Consider the following 11142-nt stretch of genomic DNA (forward strand, 5'->3'; position numbering starts at 1 on the left):
TAGCGGTTAACCATCACAGGGGACCTCTTATTATCTGACTTGGTAAGAATTCGAGTCAATTGGCGTATTGATTGGTGCCGTTTCCTTGCCGCTATCTTGATGACTCTCCTCACCACTTGACAAAGGGCGGCTTTTGTGGTCGCGGCCGGGCTGGGTCTGCCACGAAGTCCCAGCTTATTACGCCTCAGGCAGATGTGCAATTGGCTGCTGCTGATGTCCATCTGCTGGCAGACCAGCTTCTAGCTCATGACGCCGTGGATGCCGCCATGCAATTTTACCACGAAAGGAGAAGTTGTATCCCTTTCTCGCAACTGCCTTGGACGAAAACTACCATGTGAACCCGTCTGTGAATCGACCCCTACTCAGAGCAAGATTTACATGACAAGGTCAGGTCACTGCTGAGTTGAAAACCGATAGCAGAGGCACGTATTCATCCAATATTCCCACTTCTAACATCAGAGGCCTGTTTCACTAACAAATAAAGTGTGTAATTACAAAGAAAAAACTTGAGTTTAAAAGAAATATTTACCAACATTTGAAATTTGGATTTCACGAAACCTCCGACCATGAATTTTGAGTTTAAAATTTACCAACTTTTTTACAAGAAAAAAGTTTGTAAGAAACATCGAAATCGCAAACTTTCTGTTTCACGAAGACCAAAAACTTGAAAAAAACGTTGTACTTACAAACCAGAAATTCCAGTGGCTCTTACGTTCGGAATTTTTTTACTTTTTGTGCAATGATGCAAAGCAATCAATTATTTAAAACAAATATGATATGCTGAGTCATTATATGCTCTTTTTTTACTTAGCACAATCCCTACGAACCAGCTACGAGCAATTAATAGATATCGTCATGTTTTGTCATTCGCGCGCCATAATTGCATTCAACAGTCTTCTGCTGTCAAATGTTTTGCGTGTTATTTTATTTCAATAATAAAATATTGTGAACTATCATTTATACCATTTAGAAACAGCATCATTATTTATAATTTATTCATGCATTTATTGACATGAATACTAGACATAATTTGATAAAAAGAAGCAATATCTGTAACATGTTGTAGTTCTTGATTAAAAACATTTTTACTGTTTACAAGTTTTTTTGCAAACTCTTTTTATCGGAGGTGCCGCTGGTGATGAAGTTTAGTGAAATCCGATTTTACATAGTTTGCAAAAATACTTATGAATTGTAAAGTTCAAACACTTGTAATCGCAAGTTTTTAGTGAAACAGGCCTCAGAAAGGAAACTGTTCAAACAGATATGGCGAAAAAATAGATGTCCGGATAATTTCGTTACACTCTGTACTGAAGTAGTTTTGGTGCCTTCCTTGCATGTTACGAAGCTGTCAGAGAAACAAAATTAGCATTCTGCCCCTCCAACTTTTGCTGATCTGTAGAACTTCGTTGTTTAGCAAACCAATCTTCAATCTTGTTCGCATTGAGGAGCTTTGAAATGTCTGTGTAATGCAAAATGTTAGTTCTGGAAATAAAAGACTTGATTCAGTGTTGCACATTATCTACCTTAACCACCGGGCATTGTAGGTTTGACGTTTTTTTTTTGCCCACCAACTTCCCTGGAAAAAACTCCACCCTTGCCTATGGGGCAAAACATAAGGGACAAAAACAAAACAAAATGAACTCATTACCTAATGAAGTTCAGGCTGGGGCAAAAACATAGGTAATAGGCATCTATGTCAAATTAGAATGAAAGATTAAAATCAACCTGACCAGGCCCTACGGTCTGACCTGATCCTAACACCTTACTTCGCCTAACTTAACCCAATGCAACCTAACCTACCACAACACCTGCAGAGGTACCTTACTGGAAAATGACGCCCAGGGTCATCATGCTCTGGTTTGACAAGTGATGTATAATAACTGTGCTATTTAATAATTGTCTCCTCTCTCCTGACTGTTGAGTGATCAGAAGATTCAAATAATCAGGGTACAATGCCGTGCATAGTGCACACTAATCATGTTGTTTTTGTCTAGGCCCTCCGTGCATTGTTGTGTGCACTGCTCTGTGCACCTTAAGTAAAAAAATGTGACTGGTGGTACATGACAAAAAGGTTGCGCAACTGTGAAGTTCATGCCCTTGGTCTTGCTGGTGCCAAATGCCTATAATAGCTATAGTAGGGTCAGTGAGGGTTGTAGTAGACATGCTACATACCTACACTGGTCTGTGCATTGAAGATATTGGCATAAAGTTGATCCGTAATTACTATGCTAAACACCTAAAGTAAGAAGAAACATAAATGCCCGAATGATACAGCTCTCTGGTCAACATCACACACATTTATTGACATACTTTGCAGGTGCCAGGTACATATTTACATTCATAGCAAATTCCTTCAGTTTGATTCAGTAACAAGGTGCTAGTGAGCTTGCATTTTTGAAGGTACAACAATGACCAAATATTAAATCATAAAAAACCTTCTTGTGGCATTCATCACATACCTTTTATCAAACAAGTACCTATGTACCAGGCAATGATTCTAAATTTTGTCCGCAATCCATCTATATCTCAACTGACACATTAAAATTGAAATACCCTAACAAAACCTAGAACAGCACATAAGGAGAATGCAATACTACAAGAACTATGCAGTTCTGAAGTTATTATCACATGCTGGAATGTTGAAACTCTACTTTTGTCGTTCATTTTCACGTTTGATTGAGCCATCATATCAATATATAACTGTTGACGCTTTTCAGTCATAAGCTTTTGCACAAATCTTGAATTTTTACCACATCATCTTGAACCATGCTCCAGTCTTTCCAACAAGGCACTATGTAACATCAAATAAATTTTGATTTGTTACAGCAGCTTCAGATCATGATAGGCTTGAGGTTTGTTACACCATTTGCCAGACAAACCTCTACAAAATGTGTATCAATTCCCAAACTAAGCAATTGATTATATCAGTATTTGCAGTTTCCACACAATGTTTCATAATGTTATTCTATTTTTATATCGAGAAACTCAAATAATCCACAAATTGTTAATGAGACACTCCCACTTCAAAAGTTCAAGTACCTACAAGTTCAGAAGCAAACAAACATTGCGCCAGATTTTGTATGAAAAGCGCCATCATCCTGCAGTTTCTACCACAGACGGTAGTTCAACCGCAGCCGTAGTGCGAAAACCCCTGCCCACCTTACCCCACGGCGGAGCTCGGTTGCAATTTGTAAATACTCCTCGCCGGCACAGGCCATTTTGCGTCCTTCGACGGCACAAGGGTTGATACGACCCCTTCCCCCTCGCGTTTGGCCCCTGATCGAGCTAGAGCTTCGCGGAAAAGACGAGCGTGTTGCCCGTCACGAGAGGAAGCCGATGATACCCAATTTTAAGGTCCTAGGTCATCGGGTGACCTTCCAGGTCAGGTCAATGACCCGAAAACCGGGAAAATCGGGACCTGTTAGAAAGTCGTAAAGTGTGGCTGCTATGTGGTTTTCCGGGGTGCTGATCACGAATATCGTGTTAGTTTTGATCAGAGATGATGTTTTTAAGCATTTAGACCAGGTCGGGTCAGGTCAGGTCAGGTCAACCGTTAGGGGTTGTGACGGGTATTCGTAATACGCGTCAACCGCCTCTGACAGCTTCGTAACATGTTACGAAGGCACCAAAACTACTTTGTAAATATTCAAATGGTTGCTAAATTCGAATTCAGCTCCAAAAACTAGCCTAGAAACATGTAAAACTCGAAAAAATGAACCGAGGTCACCCGAGGTCACCAAAGGTCAATGACCTGACCTGACCTTCAGGTGACCTTGACACCCACCCTAATGTATGGGAGCAACATCAAATCACATGTTTGAACGTTTGAAACCACGAAAAGCTTGCAAACGCGCGGCTAATGCGAGCCGACATACGCCGAATCGCGATTTCGGCCAAACATGGTCACGGAAGAGCTCACAGGTCAAAGGTCATTGGGGTCAGGGTCATGAAATTTTCAGGGAACGTGTATAATTGATCAATGCGAGGGTACTGAAAGTTTCGTCGCGATCGGCCGCTTTTTACGCGAGTTATTCGCAAAAAACCTTAGGGGGGGTTGCATCAACCCCCCCCCCCCTGTGCCGGCGAGGGTTAATGGGGTAGCTGTTCCGGACCGTTCAGGTGGGTGCCAGCGGCTCTTCAGGGGCGCCAGTGAACCTGGGGGTTCGGAATATTCTGGTTTCCAGAGGGGCGCCCTTCAACATTGGGGGGCTCAGGTCCTATTTGGGGGTGCCCTGGAGAACATTGGGGTGTCCAGGCACCCCCCAAAGAGATATTGAGTTCGATCCCTGCCTGCACATCACTTTTTACTTGATGTTCCCTCTGTAAAACGTCTTCAGCCTAGTCGGCGCTAATTGGGGCGCCATCTGGGCGGCTGGGCGGAAAGGGGGCCATGGCCCCCATGCCCCCCCCCCCCTGTCTATGCCACTGCAGATGGGCAATCAATACTGTCCCTCATCCTCCCCACCGTCCAGATCTGGCCATCTGTGGCTTCTGGATGTTCCCCAGACTGAGCGAGAAGTTCAGGGGACGCCAGTTGGAGGATGTGGAGGCGATGAATGAGGCTGTGACAGAGGCCCTGGGCACCTTCACTTTGAAGGACTAGCAGCGGGACTTCAGGAAGTGACCGGAGAGCTACAAGTGTATTGAACTCGGGGAGGTTTCATTTCGATAGTCACTGAAGTTTCATGCTTTTCTGAAACAACTAACTGTCTCTACTGAAAAAGTCTCAAAACCTCTGGAGTGCACCCTGATCGCCAGACTGCCAGTCTCTGAGTTGACGCTTACTGATTACACCAACTCGGCGGTGTGGGTTTAGTTCTGTTTGTGCCGTCGGACCCGATGTGATGTGCAGTGGGACGCGACCGTGTCGGCTCGCCGGTGACACTGACCCACGCTGTGTCCGCAGGCGGCGGCGGCCCAGGGCACGTACTGACCGTCCTGGACGGGAATCACCGCGGCGCCCTGAGTCGTACCACCGCGGCGCCTCTGTCCGTGTATCAGACGGCATTGCCCTCGGCAGGCCTGCAAGAACCGCGCGGGAGCCTGGCCGAGCTCCGGAGCGCCGCTGACGCCGGCCGAGACATGGTGTGGCGCGGCCGCGGCGCCCGTCGGCCACTGGGACGGAGCGCTGTGCCGCCGCCGCCGGCCGCATGGCGTCGCTCCACTGCATGGTGCGGCGACAGTCAACTGCGCTCGGCCTTAAGGCGGCACATGGTTGGCCGCTCAGTGTGTTGGTGTTAACTCGTGGAGCAGTGTGTCCCCCCCCCCCTCCCCCCCCCCCACACACACATCACCCTGCCGGCGGGCTTCCATCCGAACCATGAGCGACTTATCTGCACCGCCTGCTGCACTTATTGTTCATTGTGTGCCGCATGCGCCTTGTAGCGAATACAGATAAGCGTCCGCCACTGCTCTCTGAAATATCGCCGGCCGCCGCGTCTCCAGATGCCGTGTCCATATTTATGAGCCACTTGATCGTGACGGCTGTCGGAAGTTAGCACGACATGAGCGATCAAAAATGTTAATAAACAAAGCAAAACATGTTTCATGATACCGTAAAGTGGGGCTATTTGAAACGGATTTTACAGTTTTTGGCCTCTCCCTTTAAGGCGGTTCATATTTCTTATAGCATGTAAATTGCAAAAATGTAGTTCACTGTGAGCGCTTTCATATAGGTGCATTTTGCTTCAGCTTGTGATAATAATTAAGGATATTTTGTTAGTTAAAGCCTGTCTCAAATAGCCCCATAGGGTGGGGCTATTTGAGACAGTTTTAGTTACGAAGAAATTGAAGAAAATTGGTCACGCTAGAGATAATTTTTTAAACGCCATGCGATTGGAAATTAAATTTTGATCATTCTGGCAAAAATTATTTTTGCAAAGACAGTTATATTTCCTTTGTATTCGATCTTCTCCTTTTTCGTAGGATGCTTCATTTCGGTAGGTTATAAAATTGCATCACTATATGCTAAGGCTTTCATAATATGATGTGACCCTTAACTTTCAAAATGACAGGATGATCATTAAGGACCATTTCAAAGTCAACGACAGTAAAATTTTGAAAGAAGTTTTCGTATATAACCCTGGTGGCGTGAAAACAGATATACTGAAAGTCGGTGGGGCTATTTGAGACAGGCTCGTTACCTTATGAAGCACACTGTAATGAATCAAACGAGCTAAAATCTTTCCCAAAACATTTAAGTGAATGGTCTGCATGATTCCTTGTTCAATTGCACATCTTCGTGCGAAGAAATAACAGAAAAATGTTGAGCGGTTTTGATTTTATGCCGATTTTCCTCGATCGCTGCATGCTGTATCAATTGGCCGGTTACCCTACCACATCAAGTACTTGCATAGGCTCACCTAACAGGACGTTCTTGTGTTAAGTAATCTTCAATGGTGTTTTTGGTCAATCAAGGCAGACATGTGTTGATTGTCACTAAGTCAGTGACTGATGAAGTACATTTTAAGCACATATTCATCAGAGTAACTAGTTTGGTCACCAGCTAAAGGGTCATTATGTTATACTACGAACATGTAAATATTGCTTGCTGCTAAAAGTACCCAACATGAACCCACTGCACGTTTATGACCACGACCGATTCAGCGGTGTTGTTCATGTCGAACGTTCGATGCACTTCAAGTAGATGGTGATAAGTCTTCTCTGGTGCAATGGCATCACCATTATCAGTAGTTATTAGGCATATCGGTTGAGGTTTGACCAGGTGGGCATCATCGGGATTCTGAGACAATGGGTTACGCAATCGGCAGTAACGTTAGGAATGTATAATATTTTCATGAAAAATGTGCTTAGCCTATAAGTAAAACGCTAGTACAGCAATCTTATGTTGAATTAAGTAAGACGTTTTTGCTTTCTTTGCGATGTTGAACGGTAGTGATGATTGGCTTAGACGTACCAGGCAAGAAAAAAAATAAAAAATAGAACACGTGAATGGAACCAGCACGTGTGTTATTTTAAATATTTTTTGTCCCACTTATGTGCCAAATGTTCAAATACTGAGCCAAAAGAGTGTTTATGGATGCCATTCATTTCTGATTTCAACACTAGGTCCTGTTCCGAGCAGGAGGGGCATGGTCAATGGGTTACTGCTGATCGCCCTCCCTTCAAGAATATCAAACAGTAAATCGGCCGAATAAGGAAAAAAACTAGAGGGAATGTTTCACCCTGAGGCCTGAACCATCAATGAGACTAGTTGCCAGGAACAGTCATGACTGCAGGCCGTGGTGCCGAGATGGAGGTGGCCCGTCCACTCAGCCCCCGTTCACGAGCTCCAGAATCCCTTTAAAGGTGACGTCACCACGGCGGTAGAATCTCCCTTCACCCATAGGCATGCATGCAAATTTCATCATCTTTCGAGCGAGCTGGAGAAAAAAAAACAAGGATTATGTGTCCTCAAAAGTTGTACCAATGTAACAATTAGTTCGCCTCATTACGATAAATGGGGCTGAAACTACAGGGTGACCCAAAATTAATATCACACCCTCCCACAACCTTTAATCTGCCTTCTGCGGCGCAATATCAATATAATTTCGCCGGTACTGGCTCCCAGACCATCTTGGCTACATTATAGTCACGTGACCTTCGAATTTTTGTGACCCTGACCGGTCAAGGGGTGTACGGAGGTCATTTCCGGGCCAAGTGTATTACACGAATCGGCCCACCAACTAGCGACATCTCTAGTGCGACGTCATAGCCATCCGACGCGACAATACATGCATTGAGGCTAGATTTGAGTTGAGACTTTTTTGCAATTGTATATGGCTAATGGGCATTTGATGTGTCTTCGTAGCCGAGTGGTTAGAGTCTCGGTGTGGTGAGCGAAAGATCGGTGGAGCGATTCCTGCTTTATCGGTTCTTTTCTCTTAAAAAGAAGTCGGTCGTAGAGACGCATTTTTGGCCCCTACGTTCGCACTTCGCACGCCAATATCGTACGCCCAATAAATCTATGACAAGTATTCATCTGATTAAGGAATAAGTTGCAAAAGAACTGCAGTTGCAGTCTATACCTGTACTACCAATTTTGTTACGGCACTGTCGATATTCGTCAAAGTCGGAAGAGCTATTATGAAACACACTCAAATGACAACGGATTCCTGTATCATTTCATCGATCAGATAAGACATTTATAGAGATAAATTGATGACAGCCCGCCGTGAGCATGCAACTTAACAATCAGTCCCAAGCTATCTTCATAAACGTCTAATATAAATCTTTTTGACCTTAACTAGATTCCAAGTAAGGGGATTTAGGTATCCCCCTGGCGGCTGAAATGTAAAAGTTATAGTTAGGGCATAGCTCCTATAGATGACGCTTTTTGATGGCTGGAAATTGATAATCTCGTCCCGTGATTACGCTAACAGCTATGCCGAACTTTTTTGTGCATGGTGATTCTTACACGAAAAACTATCTAATAGCCTGCTAACCAGCGTGCGATTTTTACTTTTCATCTTAGTTTTCGCTACTTTTAGGTACTTTACCTTGCCAAGTGCCCATCTACTTTCAAAAGGTCAGCGCCGCCCCTGTCATATCCAGCAGGAGCTGCGTGCTGTCACCCATTGGCAGTGAGAAATATTGATCAATGGCCATCGCCCAGCACCATTTGTCTTTCCATTGGCTACGTTCGCATAGTATGCACTATGCATTAGTGATGTCAATCACAGAAAATCAGAACACCGATACCAAACCAAATACATACAAACAAAGACCATTGGAAGATAGTAACGATAGATCCAGTAGCGAAGCTGTCAAAACTTCAACCATGTTAAGCTGCAGGTAGGGGTCCTTTTCGAGCAACTCAAATTGTGCGTTTTTCTGTATTTCGTATTCTATGCCAAATTTCTTTCAAAACTTTTCGAAATTTTCAAAAATGTTATTCAGGTCATTCACTGTTTAATCCCACATCAGCCTAAGCAAAAATGACGAAAAAATAACAAACGGTTTTCATTTTACAGCGGTTTTACTAAATCACTACCTTACTGTCTCAAATAGCCCCACTGTCTCAAATAGCCCCACTTTACGGTACACGATTTTCAAATAAAGAGACATTTTGTGACAGTTATTTTTTGTTTTTCACACATGTTAAAACGAGGTTCTTAGCGAGTAGAATCCTCATTGCGGAGAAGCAATGTACCATGTTTTTTTGTTTGTTTTGTTTTGTTGGGTTAGGCCCTTTCGGTCTGACAAGACCATTTCAGAGCCGGAAGGATGATAGGAATTAGGGGGAGACATTGGTCTGGGCATGCACCCTAGAGAGTCGCCGGGGCTGAGCCCGTCCAAATGGACAGGCCGACCAGCCCCCCAAGCACTCTCTGCACCCGGCTACGGGGTGCAGCTCCCTCGGGAGCAGCGGTGCCGCTCCAAGGGAGCAGCCCGCATGAGATAAAGCTGCCTGTCCAGCCCGGAGAGGGTTGCGGCGTTGAGGAAAAGGATTTCAGTATCCTGAGGATAGAAGCACGGAACGGTGAATGTACCATGTTCCGTACTCCTAAGCTTAACCCGGCCCCCGCCGAAGTTAGTTGGTAGCACTGCTGCTCCACGGCGTACATTTCCTACCAGCCCATAGGGTTTACATGTTAAATGGCCTGCTTTCGGCGAGCGATATCTCGGTCAACCTTTGAAGGAATCAATGGTTCTTAGTCTCAAATGATAGATCGATGAATTTTCTTTCGACAATTCCTCTACCATTTTTCACGAAACCCAGCCGATCTTCTACGGCGTACAGGGTAAAGATTTCTCTGCACGCCAGCACCCGCGATCCGCCTCTCCGATCGTCGGCGCGCGGTCCTCGGTAGCGCAGTCGGTAGCGTATCGGGCTACGGATCCGAGGGTCGTGAGTTCGAATCCTGGGAGCGCCGCGTGATTTTGGCTAGAATTGAATGATGTAGATTCTTGAATGTTTGCATTATCAATTACACTATGCAACAGTCATTTTGTTCCTGAGTAACGACCGATTTTTTTGAACTCATTGGGTGTCATTATAACCGAAATGGGCATTTGTTTTGATCTGAAAATGCTTTTCCGGTTTTCAGAGACGATTTTCGATTTTTGACCCCGAAATTCGGTTTTTGGCCCACCGTGTCCGGTGTAATTGAGTAATCGACTCGTGGTAACTTTCATCGCCTTTCCTATGCCACAAGCTTTCGAATGATATCCGGTTTTGCATATTTGCGTGTAAAAATAACCTCATAAATCTATGTTAAAGTAAGGAAATGTTGGAATTTTTTTAAAATTTTGACATTTTTTTCTATTTCATTTCAAAATAGAGAAAAAAAACTAAAGAAGCTATCCAAATTCTGAGCCCAGTTCCTTGAAGAGCATTCAATTTCCGTTCGGAAGGTACTATTTTAGTGCATTTTATCGGTTTACTGTGGCGTCCAGATTGAGTCACTGGAAAAACGGGTCCCCAGCCATTTCCATGACAACCTATGTGTTCAGTGCATGAAGAACCATTCTAACAAATGGAGGTACAGATCAAGATTCTGAGCAACAGGACTGCTCAAAAGTAAGTTCCTGCGTGTGAAGGTCACAAGGGGTAAACAACATGACCTCAGTTGACCCCTCGTTGACCCTATGGCGTTAACATACCTTATCAGGTTTTAATGCTATGTGATGTGACCTAGGACATGTGTTTAGGTTAACTCAATCTGGACGCCACAGGAAACCGATAAAATGCACTAAAAAAAGTACATTCCGAACGGAAATTGAAAGCTCTTTAAGGAACTGGGCTCAGAATTTGGATAGGGTCTTTAGTTTTTTCTCTATTTTGAAATGAAATCGAAAAAAATGTCAAATTTTTACAAAATTTCAACATTAACTTACTTTAACATAGATTTATGACGTTATTTTTACACGCAAATATGCAAAACCGGATATCATTCGAAAGCTTGTGGCATAGGAAAGGCGATGAAAGTTACACCGAATCGATTACTCAATTACACCTGACACGGTGGGCCAAAAACCGAATTTCGGGGCCAAAAATCGAAAATCGTCTCTGAAAACCGGAAAAGCATTTTCAGATCAAATTAAATGCCTATTTCGGTTATGATAGGACCCAATGAATAAGAAAAATTCGGTCGCTTTCCAGGAACAGAAAATCTTTCATTTTTTGTTGCATAGTGTTAT

General features: G+C 43.9%; 1 protein-coding gene across 9 annotated transcripts in view; it reads left to right on the plus strand.

Annotated features, from left to right (window-relative positions):
* Positions 1-5408, plus strand: part of LOC122379881 (transcription initiation factor TFIID subunit 6-like) — a 235198-nt gene extending 229790 nt beyond the window's left edge. For 5 of the 9 annotated variants that reach the window (XR_006256248.1, XR_006256247.1, XR_006256245.1 and 2 more), the window contains exon 13: positions 4907-5408. The gene's annotated coding sequence lies outside the window, so the exon portion shown is untranslated. The remainder of the gene's footprint in view (positions 1-4906) is intronic. The other 4 variants (XM_043362457.1, XM_043362458.1, XM_043362459.1 and 1 more) reach the window with 1 other exon arrangement.
* Positions 5409-11142: the final 5734 nt, after the last annotated feature.

The sequence above is a fragment of the Amphibalanus amphitrite genome, unplaced genomic scaffold (assembly GCF_019059575.1).
Source record: "Amphibalanus amphitrite isolate SeventyFive unplaced genomic scaffold, NRLGWU_Aamphi_draft 000086F_arrow, whole genome shotgun sequence".
In the NCBI taxonomy this organism is placed as follows: domain Eukaryota; kingdom Metazoa; phylum Arthropoda; class Thecostraca; order Balanomorpha; family Balanidae; genus Amphibalanus; species Amphibalanus amphitrite.